This window comes from Aphelocoma coerulescens, chromosome 1, assembly GCF_041296385.1.
Source record: "Aphelocoma coerulescens isolate FSJ_1873_10779 chromosome 1, UR_Acoe_1.0, whole genome shotgun sequence".
Lineage (NCBI taxonomy): Eukaryota > Metazoa > Chordata > Aves > Passeriformes > Corvidae > Aphelocoma > Aphelocoma coerulescens.
The window spans coordinates 38511996-38526858 of record NC_091013.1 but is presented as its reverse complement, the minus strand read 5'-3'; the positions used below and the strand labels follow the sequence as shown (position 1 = coordinate 38526858).

Sequence of the window (14863 nt, the reverse complement as noted above, 5' to 3'; positions counted from 1 at the left end):
AGGTGGGGTACTCATGTTTAGGCCATTTAATCCTGCTGGAATGAGAGATTCAATACAAGGTGAGAACATCTAAATTCAGGCATCAGTGTGGGAGTTCAGTTCACTCCAGTGCATGGAGATATATTCTGTAAAATCAATGAATCTAGAAATAATTAATCTCTAAAACCAGGATTCAGTAGCCTTAAAGCAGGTGTCTAAAGCTATTTTGGGTGTTGTGGAGTATCCCCATTGGCATCCAGTTGCTTCACCAAAAAGAATGTGGGCTTTCTCCATCTTGCATCACGTCTACCAGCCCCGTGCAGATGTCTCATCTGCCCTGAGTATCAAATGGCAGGAGGAGCCAACATTAAAGAGCTGAAGCCCATCTGTGCTGGTGGGACATCATCCTCCAGGCTCCCTTGACTGCATCAAACAGATCTCTGCTGATTAAAGAAGGAGCCAAGATACTAAGTTTTAAGATAAGGTATAAGCCTGACTCCCCAAAATAAAGCTATCTCACTGGAAAAATAACAAGATTTGGGAACTGAAAGCCCCTTTTAACCCACAACTAGATGATTTATGGGGGAAACTATCTCTATTCCATCCTTCTCTTACCTCCCCAAATGGCGATCCAGCCTACAGGGTGATGATTATTTTTAAGACAGTTTTTCATAGTCCCTCTTGTTGTAACTGCACCCCTGGTGTGAAAGAGGCTTCTGAATCCCCCATCACCTAGACAAGGATGCCACAAATGTGTTCAGTGTAGGGATTCAGAAGCAAAGTATGACAGGAGGCAAGAAGTAAACTTAAAATTAAGTCTTCTTCTTACAAGGTGAAAGAGATGGAAAAATGTCTCTTTGGGAAATTCACTGGTCCTTGTGCTCAGACAAAAACATTTGGATTTGACTAATTGCATCTATGGGCAGCATCTGGTGAGATGGAAATTTTACCATGAAAATGGAGCTACAGGGGAGATGTAGCCAGGGACAAACAACAGCTTAGGGTAGGAGTTCACAAGATAGACATTTTGGACTTAACTGCCCAGAGGCTTATGATTGCCATTTATGACCTAGACTTTTTTTCTGTCTGTGTCAACACTTGAGAGAAGTAACAGGTAAAATGGGACTGTATGTAAAAAAGGATGTCCTCTAATCAGTAAGTTGAAAGGCATTCTCTTTCCAACAGGAAAACATTCTCTTTCCCCCGTCTCCTCTTCTTGGAGGTGATACCTAAGTAAAATTAGAACAGTTTAACAGCTACAGAAAAATCAGAATATTTAAGATTTGTTTCAGTTTTGGTTACTAGCTAGTAGCTGTACTTGTCATCCACTAGTCTAACCATCATCTAACTCCTAGAAATTTCAGAAAATTGGGTTGCAATTGCTTGTGGAAGGCCATTCTTCCAGTCCAAGGAAGGAGAAACTACACCTGAGCCATTCCTGGCAGACATTTATCTAACCTGCCAAGAGGTGCAGTCTTCATTTTACAGAGGTCTGTGAGGAGCAGAGGGTCACAGGTGCTGGGTGCAAGGGTGAAAGCAGGTTTGAGCAGTTTGCTTTTGTGCAGCCTCTGGTTGAAGCTGCAAATCAGACGATTGCACAGCTGTAGCACAAACATTAGGGACACTCCAAATCCCATTAAACCCAATAAGATTAAATTGAAAAATATATGCAAGCACATTGCTGAATGACAACCACAAATGTGTTTGAGCATGAGGTGGCATTACTTGACACCTTTCCATATCCTTGGTGCCTCACTAGACTGAGACTTACATGGCAAGAAGTTGCTACAACCCCTTATGAGCCAGCAAGTTCCACAGTTGAGTGTCCTCTAAGTTAAACTGTGCTTCTTAGCAAGATTAAAGGGCAAATGCTCATTTAAAGAGAAAAAATAGCATAGGTAGGCAGGCACCCTACTCCCACCCCCACGACATTTCAAAACATTTGTAAACTGAAAGGTGTGAGTGTGTGACACTTGGTGGGCACAGATATTGCCGCTGTCTATGCTGAAGGAGGACCACATGGAAGAGAACTGCTTTGGCATGTTGTTTTTTCCAAACTATATCTCTGTGAAGACTGGACAAGAATGTACTTACTCCTCAAAACTGGAATGAGAGCCTGCAAACAGAGCTATATCCAGCAAAGTTTTATAGACTCAGAATTATCTCCAGCATCTGTGCAGGAAACATGAGAAAGGACATTCATGCAGTGATTTAAGATGTTGCTAATGAGGATAAGGTTGCCTCTACCAACTCTTGTCAGCTTCCCCATGCAGATTCAAGCTATTCCATCATTTCAAGCCCTTCTCTTGAACACTAAACTGCTATGGGCTCTCTTCTAAAGGCTACCACCAAACGGGTCTCATGACCTCTGATACACCTGTGCAAGCAGGAAGATTTGTCTAAGAGCATTCTCTGTGGCCACTTTTCTTCTGCAGAAAACCATGTCACTGGTTTATGTGTGGTCTGACTAGAAGAACATTTCTCTGCTGCTTGACTGATGGGAGAATTCAGGACCAGATAGTCATTACCTTAGTTTTTGGAAATGTATATTCCTAAAAGCAATGCTGCTGGCATGACTATCTTAAGCCTTGTAGCACAGCTTCTTCAAGTCAGCTGCTACCTAGGACCAGCAATAGCCAAAGCAGTATAAAATCCCTCTAAAAGAATAGCACTTTCAATTTTTTAAATGATTATTTTTTATGACAAAACAAATACAGCCTCATTTGAAGGGGACAATTTCTACAAACGCACTTCTTATCTTGCAGTGTTTTAAAGGTTTTCTTCTGCACTTCTAGCTTAACATCTAGCTATGCTTCTCTGAATAGAAGAAGCTCCTTTAATAAGGAACTTTGATTTGTTGGTTCTAAAGTACAGCTCCAAAACCACCAAAATTCTTATCTGCTACTTTAGAAATATGTTATAAACAACAGAGGCAAAACCTGCATACAGCTAAGCTCGTGGGGTGTAATATTTATCTTATCATTTAAATTCAGCAGTGAGTAATAGTGCCATATTACTTAGGAGAATGCTTTGCCAGTATTTGCTAATCACTCTTCCTAAATGTAACAGACATCCATGGTCCAACAGATAAGTATGGTCCAACAAATTGTAAGTCAATCTTCAGGTTCAGTGAAAGGCAATATCCTGATAGAAAAATGACTTTGGCTGTTTGTGATCAGCAACTTGAGTTACAGTCTTGGTACTCTCAGCACCACACTGTTTCATTTAAGAAACATGACCACATATTTTTAAAGTGAGGACTGGTTTTTTATTTCATTGCAGAAGCCAAGTTAAAAATCATAAAGACAGCAAGAGAGCAACAGCCTGCTTCATCCAGAGGAGGAAAAGTCAGAAAGTAGATGTTAAGTGTAAGAAGGATATAATTATATTCAATATATGTATAATGGTTTCTGTATAATACCAATTACAGCATCAGGCTGATGGTTGTTTAATGAGAGACTTCTGTACTTAACTCCATTGCTCTGATCTCTGGATACAAATATGATATTCATTTTTTCCATTGTGAGTACAATTTATCAGAAACATTGAAATGCCTGGTGTTTCCTGTCCCTGGAAACCTCCCTTCCCTATACTTAGGGCTCTGAAGCATTGCTGAAAGGTGAGACAGAAGTGAAGAAAAGTCCACGGGCTGTCTCAATTGGTGTCACCCCTGGTGACAGGAAGGAAGAGGTGGTGGCCCTGCAGGCTCTGCTCTTGCTGCCAGAGCTGACTTGGCCAAGCACCTGGAGTTAACCCTAACAGTGCCCAGCATGTGCAGGGAGAAGCTGCTCCAGTTTTTGATCCAGGGGAACAATGACAGTAGTTGAACACAAGGCAAGAGGCTTTTGGCAGAACCAAAATAACTCAGGAAAAAGCATTTAGGAAATCCTTTGTCCCTCACCCCTCGGCAGACAAGGCAGTGCTGGGTTGGAGCCAGCTAAGACACACCTCATGGCATGTGCCAGGTGAGAGCACAGAATGGGAGAGATGAGCTTTCCTCATCCCAGTCTCTCACCATGCCACCCAGAGCCAGACAGGTTATTTCTGACCTGCTGTCTTCAGGGACTAATTAGCTCAGGCTTAGTTTCAAGTGAGCCATGAGACCCTCTTGAGTCAAGCATCAAAATTCCAATCACTTGATCCTAGGCCTGACCTACTCAGCTCTCTGTGAGGCAGGAGGGGACAGCCTGAATGGACACATGGGATGGTTCCCACTGGCTCAAGGGTTTTTCCACAATAGGGAGCCATCAGCAATCCAAGTCTTGGGGAGCTTGGCAGAGTAGCACCCACCTGTTCACCCACCTCCACGTCAAAAAGTGGATGCCCTTGGTGCTCCCACCACTGCAAGCAGGAGATTTGCTCCCCATGGCTGTGCCTGCCTCCCCAGCCACCTCCCAGCCTTTTCCATGGCCCTGACACTCACTGGCTATGACATCACTGAGCTTGGTAACCCTCTCCTTACAGGAGAGGGGACTTCTCCTCTTGGAGAGGGTTTGTGTGTGGCACAGTGGCTGACCAGCACCCAAGCGAGGGCAAGGAAAGAGTGGCACTGTGTGGTGGGAAGCGGTGGGAAGAGGAACAGAAGTGAAGAAGGAAGACAAGCCACATTCTTATTTCCAGTCACCATTCTGTGCTGGCACAGAGGCTCCCACCCTACCAAGAGTCCTGCAGCTGCCTCATTTAAATCAATCAACAGGGTATTCACACACCAGGAATGAAACCTGTGGTTTGAGGGCTTGTCCTGTGCAGGAGTGCTGCAGCTCCTTTGCCAGCCAGATTCAGTACACAGATACAGCACATTTGCATTGTACAGCAATAGAGATGTTGAGAAGTCACCTCACTTGTCCATTTCTTCCCCATTCTCCCTTTTACTCTGCTGTGTTTCCAGGATACTCTCCTCATTTCTTGGCTAGAAAAGTCCACTGGCACAGTTTTACGTGAGCAAAGACTCCTTTCACCAGAACAGCAGCTTTTCTAATCTTATCCTCTCCCTGCTTTAAAGGCCTGCATTTAGACCTCTGACCAGGTGCCTAATCATTTGCCATGCCTATTATGGCATTTCTAGTGCAAGGGGACAGTGACTAAGTCAGGCTGCCTTTTCTGCTGGACTGCTGGACCAGTCATATCACCTCACCCAGGTGGTTTGAGACTCCAGGCATCAGGATTACTGGTTCTCTATGAAAAGAGAACTGTAATTTCCTGATGGAAAGCCGTGACTAAAACTTGTCAAAATTTAATTAAAAAAAACCTAAAAGGGCACTACTTACTGTACTTACAATGCAACCTGGCCTCAGCAGACCAGAGACTCTGGCCCTCCCAAGCCTGCTGAATTGGTACCTCAGCAATTGCATTATTCATTTTCACTTTCTACTGTCAATGACTTCTTACTGGATCACACAGTGTTGAGTTTTCCTGAGTGGGGACCATGCCTGTCTGCCTGTAAAGCACTTAGCAGAGTGAGCTTGCCACAGCCAAGTGTCCTTTCATCCCATGCAGCTGTCACATCTGGAAGGATTTCCTCCTTCAAACACAGGCAAAGAGAGTAGGGAAGCTACAAATCCCGTGAATTACAGACTTTAATATACACATGCTGTAACACCTGTGATTCAAAGCCTCCTGGGTAGTGGGACACATCTGTGCTGGAATGGAAGCACAGTCCTGTTCCTGATACAAATTAGGCTACCTAATTCCATAATTTTATTTCACCAAGCCAGCACCCCAAGTTCTAATTCGACCAAGGTCACCGTGGTACACATGTAGCCCATGACTCAAGCATGGGTAGCCAGAACCATCAAGCAATGCACAGCATGTTCAAGTTATGAATGTGCCTACAAGCTTGTGTTTCACCTTGGTGCCCAGAAGTGAACCCCTTTGGATCTGATGGGTATGTGATGCAAGCAGCTCCTTCTTCAGTTAAATATGGCCTGGAAAGCACCTGTTTAATAAACTGCAGATGCATTTAGAGGTGTTCACATTTAAGGTTATTTCTTATAGAAAGAGCTTGTAAGTGTTTATTTCCATCACAGTGTGCAACTCTTCCCAAGTAACTATTCTTGCATCCTGGAGCTTCCCAGCCTCCCTTGGCAACTTTTACCTAAAATCTTTTGACTTTACTGTACAGAAGGATCCTGAAAGTGTTTGGAATAATGTGTTTCCTTATCTCAGTGAGCTTAAGAGGCATAACCTACATGGAATAGCCCCACTGTCCCATTCAGTGACTGTTCATACACCTAAGAGAAATCAAGTTCAGGCTGAAATACATATATCCATATGTGTGTACATGGACTCCACTCACACACAAACACACATTTCTTTAAAAAGAGCTTCGCAAAGTCTTTGACTCACATGAGGAACAACATGAAGCTGTGTCAGGAGTGGTTTAGGTTGAACATTAGGAAAAGGTTCTTCATGGCACCAAGCCTGCCAGAGTTCAAGAAGTGTTTGGACAATGCTCTCAGGCACATTGTCCTGTGCAGGGCCAGCAGCTGAAATTCAGTGATCCTTGTGGGTCCCCTCCAGATCAGGATATTCTATGATTCTATGATTTTTAAAAATGTGCAGTGAGCTTTTGAACCCAGGTGAATATATCTCACTTCAAGCACACCCAGACATCCATGTATTTTAACTGTGATGCTGCATCCCTGTGGTACCAGGAAATACATTGAAGCTGGACACCTGACACAGCCAGGCGCACTCCTGATCCTGCTCCCCACACCTCTGAGGAAAGAGGGAATACTCTGGCATGGGCCTCCCCTGGGAAACTGAAACCTGAAGTCAGAAGCACTTTGCAGCCCTGTCATGAGCTCAACTACCGACCTGCTGGGATAGTGCCAGAGGGTTGCCTTTGATATCTGTCAGTGTCAGAGGTGTTAATATCCAATTATAGCAAAAAGTGAGCTTTGCAACCAAGGAAAAACTGATGCTTCCTTTCCGTAAGCTGGGAAGTCATTGTTCCTGGGAGAGATGTTTTTTTATCAACTATGAAATATAAAAAATCACTGTGAGATGTGTTTTTGTTAAATTGAGAATGAGGGCTTTTTTTAATGTGTTGCTATTCTTCCAAAGTAAAAGAGACATTATACACAGAAAGATTTTGCTAATAAATGAGCAGGGAAATTAAACTGTCTAGCATTGTCAAAGACTAAAGTTATCTTGATCAATATCTGACACCTCACTAAGTTTCAGAAACACAATTTACCTTTCTCCATTTTTATTCCATTTTACACATCCATTGGCACGGCTTTTTATGCTTGCTTTTTTCAGTCTGTGGCAAGCTACTGAGTTAAAAAGGCTGACACAAAGAATGGCACCAGGCATTACCCTCTGCACCTCAGTACATAGGATCAACCTGCTTCTGTGGGGATTGTATTACTGCTGAGTAAGAAGACCTACATGGTCAAAAATACCCTGGGAACAGTCCACTTCCTGACTTCCCATAATAAGCAGCAACAAAAGAAAATCTGCCACATGTACCTGTGGACAGTGCTTTTCTCTTCACTCCATCACAGAGGTTTGGGGTGCCCCTGCCTCAGCAAGCTGGGGCACTTTCATTCACCCAGGAGGAACTGGGAGTGCTCTGTCTTGAGATGTGCTCCCCGAGGGGGATGGAGGCTGTGCTGTCCCTCTGCAGCGACAGCAATGAGATGGCAAAGGGCCACCTGCAGGGACAGGCTGCTCCTACTGATCCCCCTTTCTCTTATCATCCCTGGGGAATCTGATGCAGAAAACAGTGATCAGGACACTAACTTCACAGGGGAAAAACAGAAAATAATTTTCTCTAGCTTTTTGCCCATTCAGTTCCCTGAATGCAACAAGACTTTCTACAAGAGCATCGTAGACCAACTCACTGAAAGAATACAGGAGGGAATGTAGGAGGACTGGCCAGTACCGGTACCCATGGGGGAAGGAGCAAAGTCAAAGGCAGTAGACCCTCATGTGTCCACCTTCCAACAGGACACGGACATCTTGTCTCATGGCAGGGGCTGGACCACATGCTTGTGACTTCTGGCAATCAGAAGAAAATGAAAAATAGATGAACCTTCAAAGACTTGCCTCAGCAGCAGGAGTTCACCCCTGCTCACAGAACCTCTGTGACCTCACTGCCAGGCCCCGGGAGAGTGAAGGTAGAATGCCCTTCCTCTCCAGTGAGTGAAACAAAGGTGAAACCAGCCATCATCTCTTCCTCCACAGCCCATCACAGAGGCCTCAGCATGCTGGGGCTGCCTCCTGCCACCAAGAAGTTTGTCACCTCTCCTGACTGACTGGTAATGGCCCTCAGGCTGATGACGAAAAGATGGCAGTGCCCACTGGCCCAGAAAAGGAGAGTCCATCCAGGGGTGGGGACTGTGGGGTAAGATCCAGTCAGAATTTTTCAAGTACCTCTCTACTTGCCTAGAGGCAGCAACCTAGCCATGATGGAGGTCACCTCATGCTTTTGGCAATCTCCCACAGCTGTTCCCAGCACTGCTTTCCTTGCCCTTCCTGCACAGACATGGGAATTTATTAATCATATCCTGGCATCATTTCAAAGCCTGCTTGGCCAGGCAGCCTGAAATTACTGTTTGGGACATGGTGGCAGTAGGGTGGGAATCTCCTCCAGAGCTACACATTGCAAGCCTTAGGGAAGAGGGCACTGAGACGGGCTTTGTGCTACACTCAGGCCACTTCTATCTCAAATACATCCTCAGACACAGTCTTGCATCTGCACAGAGAATTCCCTGACTCTGTGACCTCTTGCTCACAAAGCTGCCTCATGAGCTGCCTACCAGCACTAAGTATTTCAAGCATGGCCTACAAAACATCTCTGAAAAGTCACATTCCCTGGGGGACACTGATCTTGCAGCATCTGCATGCTTAAAGCAAGGAGAGCACTGCTGTTGACAGGCACAGCCTTGCCCAAGAGTTTTCCAAAGTTATCCATAAACCCTGTGGGGCACATGGAGAGATGCTGTCCTCACCTCTATGGCACCTTTGCCTAAGCTGCAGACCAGATGCCTTTCATAAAGGTGGTCTCCCTTGCACAAAGATTTATTTATTTATATATTCCTGAGTGATCGCAAAGGATGTCACTCTCTAGGTGTTTCTGGCCCGTGGATGCACCTTCCAGCTCATTCTCCTAAGCATTGGGGGCAAGCTTTCTCCAGGAGCCTGGGGTGCAGTCTAGGCTTCAAACCCTACCTCAAGCTGAGCTCCAGTGCTGCAGCATTTCAGTGATTTGATGTTACTGACCTAGCAGTGTTTTTCACAGGCTCATCTGAAATGAGGGCACTCCCCAGGCTGTTTACACAGTGCTGCTGCTCCTTCCCTTCTGACGCGTGTCTTGATGGGGATTTCTGCCATCCAGAGAATATCTGCGGAAGAATTTTCAGAAGGGAGCAGCTGACTGGCAAGGGAACCCAACCACCTTCAAAGCTGTCATGTGAGATTTTTCACAGGATGCCAGAGAGGGCACTGAAATCATCAAGATCACAGATTTTCCAGGCATGGATTCCTGGTCATCCTACCTCTAACTATTAACACAAGCATTACTTCACAGTGAATGAACTCTACCCACTCCCCTTGCAGAGGTGTGGCATGAGGCTCCTGCAACATTTCACGCAATTTAACCTCTCAGACTGGGGCTTTAATGAGACCTAAATGCTGAGTTTGTGCTAGAGTGTCCAGAGGAAAGTTTGTTTCGCCCTGCAGGGCATGAACTTGTAAGAATTCTGGTACAAGTTTAAAAAAAAAAAAAAAAAAGTTCTGTTTTGCATATGCATCAGCATACCTGCACATTTGTGTGCGTATTCCCATGTGCTGGTATTTGAAAAGACACCCCATTAAGTTTTTTGGCCAAAGAGTCAATGGTATAAACATGAGAAGGGATGTTTGTTTTTGGTTTTTTTTCCCTGCTGTATTTTATTAGCTGCAATAAGCACAGCAGTAACACTACAAATGAAGAGTGGGAAAATCCACAACTGCAAACATAGCCCACCAATGTGTATGTATTGCAAGTGTCCATTTGTGCCTCCTCTGCAGAGAACAGAAAGCATTAGGGATGATCCCTGTGCTCCCTCCCTTAAGGCTCAAGATGCTCTAACCAGTCCTTGTGGCTTGGAAAATCCTTTTATCAATTGCCTGTAGATTAGTTAAAAGACCTGGTGCCACATAAACGGTGTAACAAATGTACATGTATCTTCCAAAGATGCAGTCTTGTTTTCACAGCTGGTTAGAGACTGGAAGGAATAAACTGGGAAATAGAAGAGCTTCTTTATTAATATTTTAGTCATTTTCTTCCCTTGATTTTTCTCAGCAGTTTCTCAACGTGTATAAGATGCAGAAGAAGGAATCCCACTCCTGCAGTTCTGGCTAAGACAGGAGCACAGTAGGCTCTGGGAACTTCAGGATGTAAAGCCAGCATGAGGCCATCCATGCAGATGAACACCTGACTTTCAGCATGTGTTAGCTTTACCAGTACAGCTACCACTGGGGTTGGTTTGGTGCTTCTACTGAACCAATAACCCATGGAATCAGCAGGTATAGTGCAGGTCAAGTTACCTGCACTTAGCATAGGAAACTGTCAGCGCAAGTAGCACATGACTAAACCTTCTTCAAGTTGATTTAAAAAAAAAAAAAAAAAAAAAGCAACTGGCAGTGGAGAATTCAAAACTCCTTAAAAAATAAAATAAAAGGAGGAAATAAAGATAGTTGAGGTGAGTGTCATCCACAGGCACAGGAACTTAAAGGAGTAGATCTTCATGAAACAACAAGTTCTCTGTCTTCAGATTTCTCAGAATATCAGGCTCTTGGCAAGGTGTGCAGGTAAAGCCTCCTGATCTCACACAGAGCGTATCCAGTAGAGCAGGCTGGCAGCAGAGACACGTCGCTGCTGCTCATTTGATTGCCAACTATCCAGTTTCACTTCTTTTGTAGCAAACAATGTTGGGACATATCTGAGAGATGACAATGAGACATTTCTGACCTCTCTGCTACTCCAAAATACAGAGATGGGTCTGCAAGTGTTAAGTAATGGTAGAGCTGCAGAAACCAAACTCCTCTCTGCAATGCTCCACTGACACAAATCAGAAACAGGACAGAGAGAGATCAGTCCAGGAAAGAGAAGAACCCAACATGGCATGCTGCATCCTCCAGCCTCTCCTTCAATGATTCAACTGGAGTTACCTGGGGGCCCTGCCTGGTCAAAAGTCAGCACACCCTGCTCAGGCCAGGCCACTTGGGGTGCCCACTGTGTGGGCCAGTCTGCAGAAAACTTGCCTGCCCTGCCAAACAAAAGGAGGAATGCTCTCAGGAGCTGAATAAAAACACTGCGTAAGTGCAGGTCTGTACTAAACCTTATGAGCCAGCATTCATTACTGTGTAGGAGAGATCTGAGACTGGGACCGTGCACATAATCACTTTGTCATACGAACATTAAAAATGCACTACCCTGCACTGTTTGTGCAAGGAGAAAACAAACAATCCATTTCAAAAGAAGATGCGTGCTTGGTTGCACACTTCCTCCAGGCAGCAGGAGAGAAGACAAAAAGCTGATGTCAATGATACTCTTTGATATAGGCAAAAACTTACAGGACTGAGAGAGCTGCAAGGACTAAACAGAATTACCTACTGTGCCTGTACTGGCACAGCCTCTTCCATCTCCTCTGTGAGGCTGTGTCACTGCAAACACAAAGGCTGCTGCCATAACATGGTCTTAAAAGTTCCTGACAGTCACCACAGCAAATGTCATACAACGTTGCACTGGCAGGGATAGGGCTAGCTGACATAGCTGGATTCTCTCATTTCTGCAGTCCTAGTAAAATCCCTTGCCACTTAAAAAATATTTAACTGCAGTAATGTCAAAGCATCTACTTAGATATATTTTTGCTGCATTTCATTTCCACTAGCAAATATTGAAAGGAAGACTTTTAAGTATTTTAACAGATTGATGCAAAAAATCAATGCAAAACCATTACTTTCTTCCAACTCTTCTTTGATAAATCAACTGACCTACCTCACTGATCAATTAATCTGACCTCCTTTTCTGCAGATACAAATTCAGTCCTGACCACAAGGGCCTATAACCTCAGCTCAGCATTTAGACAAGACCAAGAGCTGAAAGCAAACAGAACATCTAAGAGAATGACAAGTTCATAAACATGGTTTGCCACCACTGGGTCCAAAGCCTGATTTGGCAACAGTACTACTCTGGGCTAAATCTGATCTTGATCCAAACTGAGGGCTTAGAGATCTCCCTTAATCTGGGAATGGCTCATTTTCCTAAGGGTCAGTATTCTAAACTCACTGGCCAGAAATCCTGCAGTTATTTTCTTGGGGACAAACAACAACAAACACCAACAACCATCAACAAAACAAATAAAACCCAAAACCAAACCCCCTAAAACCAAACAGCTACTCACAATCCCAAAATCAAAGTAAAACCCACAGGAGCATATATACTCTCTTTGGAGCATATAAAATTGGGAGGACTGAAAGTAGCAATTAACCCACAAAATAAATAGCACCATAAATTCCATCCTGCACATGACTTTTCCCTAGGTTATCTTTTCACCACCCCTTTCATTAGCTCTGTCCCTGTCCATCACACTGTCAAGCACAAGGCCAAAACCTCGCCGTGTGCCCTGGCACAAGCCAACATGGGCATGATGCAGTTTGCCAAGCCTGACTCCTTCTGACTTTATCACCAACTTGCCTCAACTCCACAGCGTGTCTGATGTCATTGCTCAGACATTCACTGTCTGATTTGCTGCAATTGGCAAAGACCTACAAATTCCCCATGGAAACAAGTCCTCCAACTTGTGAGTGTAATGTTACTATCCTTAGTGTCTTCCCAGAAGGCTGCAGTGTAATGATCTTCTTTTTTTGAAGTTGCTTTTCAGTTAATGAGATTAATTGCGGAACAGACATTTGAGAGACCTGTGTTTTTAGATCCAGTCTCCAAAGGGCTTAGCTTGCTGAAGTATCCAGGTGATCAAGACAAGGCTGCATGTCCAAAAGTTCAAAGGTTAACCCTGGGATGACCTATCCCACATAAATAAAAATCCCATAATGCTACAGGGTCTTAGGAGTACTCACAGTGGATAAAATCCTGCGCTTCATCTTTCTTCTTGTCATCTTCTTGAACTTATTCATGTCATATAATTTATTGATTTATAAGTGCTGAGGAGAAGAAGTGCCAAACACAGCTGAGGCTAAAAGCTGTCATGTGGACTTAAGCAATCTGCTGCCCTCACAGCATCTCGTGAAAGATTTTCCACTTGGCAATCAAAGTGCCCATGTAAAAGAAAAGCACACTTTGTGACATCCAACACAACTTCAAGTGGAGGTCAGGATACTTGACATGGTTAACTTCACCTAACAAGAAGCTGAGAGAAGAAATAGGTCAGGACACAATGATGTAGCAGAGAAGTACTTATGAGGCTCAGCTTTGCATAAACTCTGGATTTTAAATGAGTCCATGTACAACATATGTGCTACTACCTGCACCATTCCGGAGCCTTCTCTCCCAGCCCATCAAAGTCTTTGCAATGGCTGCAAGAGCCATACCCATATAGTTTTATAACAGCTTTGATCCATTAATTCCAGCTGAGTGACTGCAGGGCACAAAAAGCCCAGTATAGTCAGAGCAGGTCTTTCAGCCTTGTTCAAAGAGCATTCTTAGTTTGGTCACCATTTAATGTTACAGTTTCCATGCATCTCTGTTGAAAATTTTACAACCAAAACTGCAGAGCATGAACTGCAGGTGGGGGAGAGATCACTCAGGCCATCCTTAACCATTGCTTTTCAGGAAGCTGTAGAAGATAAGAAGAAATTCTTACATGTGTGAGAACACGCTTGATCAGGATTGAAAGGTCTGGAACAGTGTTGTTTCTGGCTGGTCTTTCCTTGGGAGGGAGACTGCAGATAAGAAAGAAGGGTGGCCAAATGTCATCTCCCCATTTGTGCTCAGATTGGTTTTAGATACTGTGGGAACTCACATCTTCTCATCAACAAATCAATATGATTACACAGAAGCATCTTATTGTTTAAAATACCCCTGTTCACACATCTCACAACTTTGACATAATACCTTACTTACACATTCTACCTACTTATACATTTCACTTGCTTATCTTATTCTACTTGTATATATCATTCTACTTATACATTTTCTTACTTACATATACTTTTTACAACTTCTACATAACACAGTACTTACGCACTTTACTTACTTATACACTCTACCTACTTTTACATACTACTCTACTTACACATTCTACCTACCTTTACATAAAACAGTACATAAACATTTTGCAACTGCTGTGCATGAGATCTCACATTGCTTGATTGGTTTCTCTATTTTGTCCATGAGCTCCGCACACACTTTTCTGATAATATGATTGGCTTTAATCTAGTACAGCACAGTCCTTTTTTATCTATTCCTTGCTATCTTGGTATTTAGTTTTTCAGCTTCTTCGGTCCCAGTTCTTTTCCACTTTAGCACAGTTTACCTTTCAGTCCTTGATGAATTCCTGAGGGCTCTAGCAGGTGGGGCTCCCGATCCAGACAAGCAGCATCGAGATAATGACAGCAACAAAACCCATCCAGTGATTGGCAACCAAGTTAGTCCTAGAAATCCAAACAACAAGACAGCAAAGGACAATGAAAAAATATAAACCTATCCCACCTCTTCCCTCAACCCTTCAGACTGGCACTTAAAAATCTTTCTGGGGCTGATGTGCTGCAGCTGAAGGTGGAAAGGCCAGGTGAAGCCAGTGAGGGTAATTCCAGCCTGGTCCCACTCTGAGGGCTTGGTAAAAATAACTAAAAATGGTTTGGCTGGGGCACACTATCAAGGTTCATTCAAATACTTTACAACAAGATATGGCACAAAATGTGAGACTTAAGA

At 43.8% G+C, this 14863-nt stretch overlaps 1 long non-coding RNA gene across 2 annotated transcripts; it reads right to left on the bottom strand.

Annotated features, from left to right (window-relative positions):
* Nucleotides 1–7158: 7158 nt before the first annotated feature.
* Nucleotides 7159–14642, bottom strand: LOC138106660 (uncharacterized). Of its 2 annotated transcripts, XR_011149057.1 has the most exons (5): nt 14466–14642; nt 13794–13872; nt 13051–13340; nt 9208–12957; nt 7159–7983 (listed from the first exon to the last, which is right to left on the bottom strand). It is a non-coding gene; the product is annotated as an uncharacterized lncRNA (long non-coding RNA). The 2 variants fall into 2 exon arrangements; XR_011149056.1 differs by having other exon boundaries at nt 7159–12957.
* Nucleotides 14643–14863: the final 221 nt, after the last annotated feature.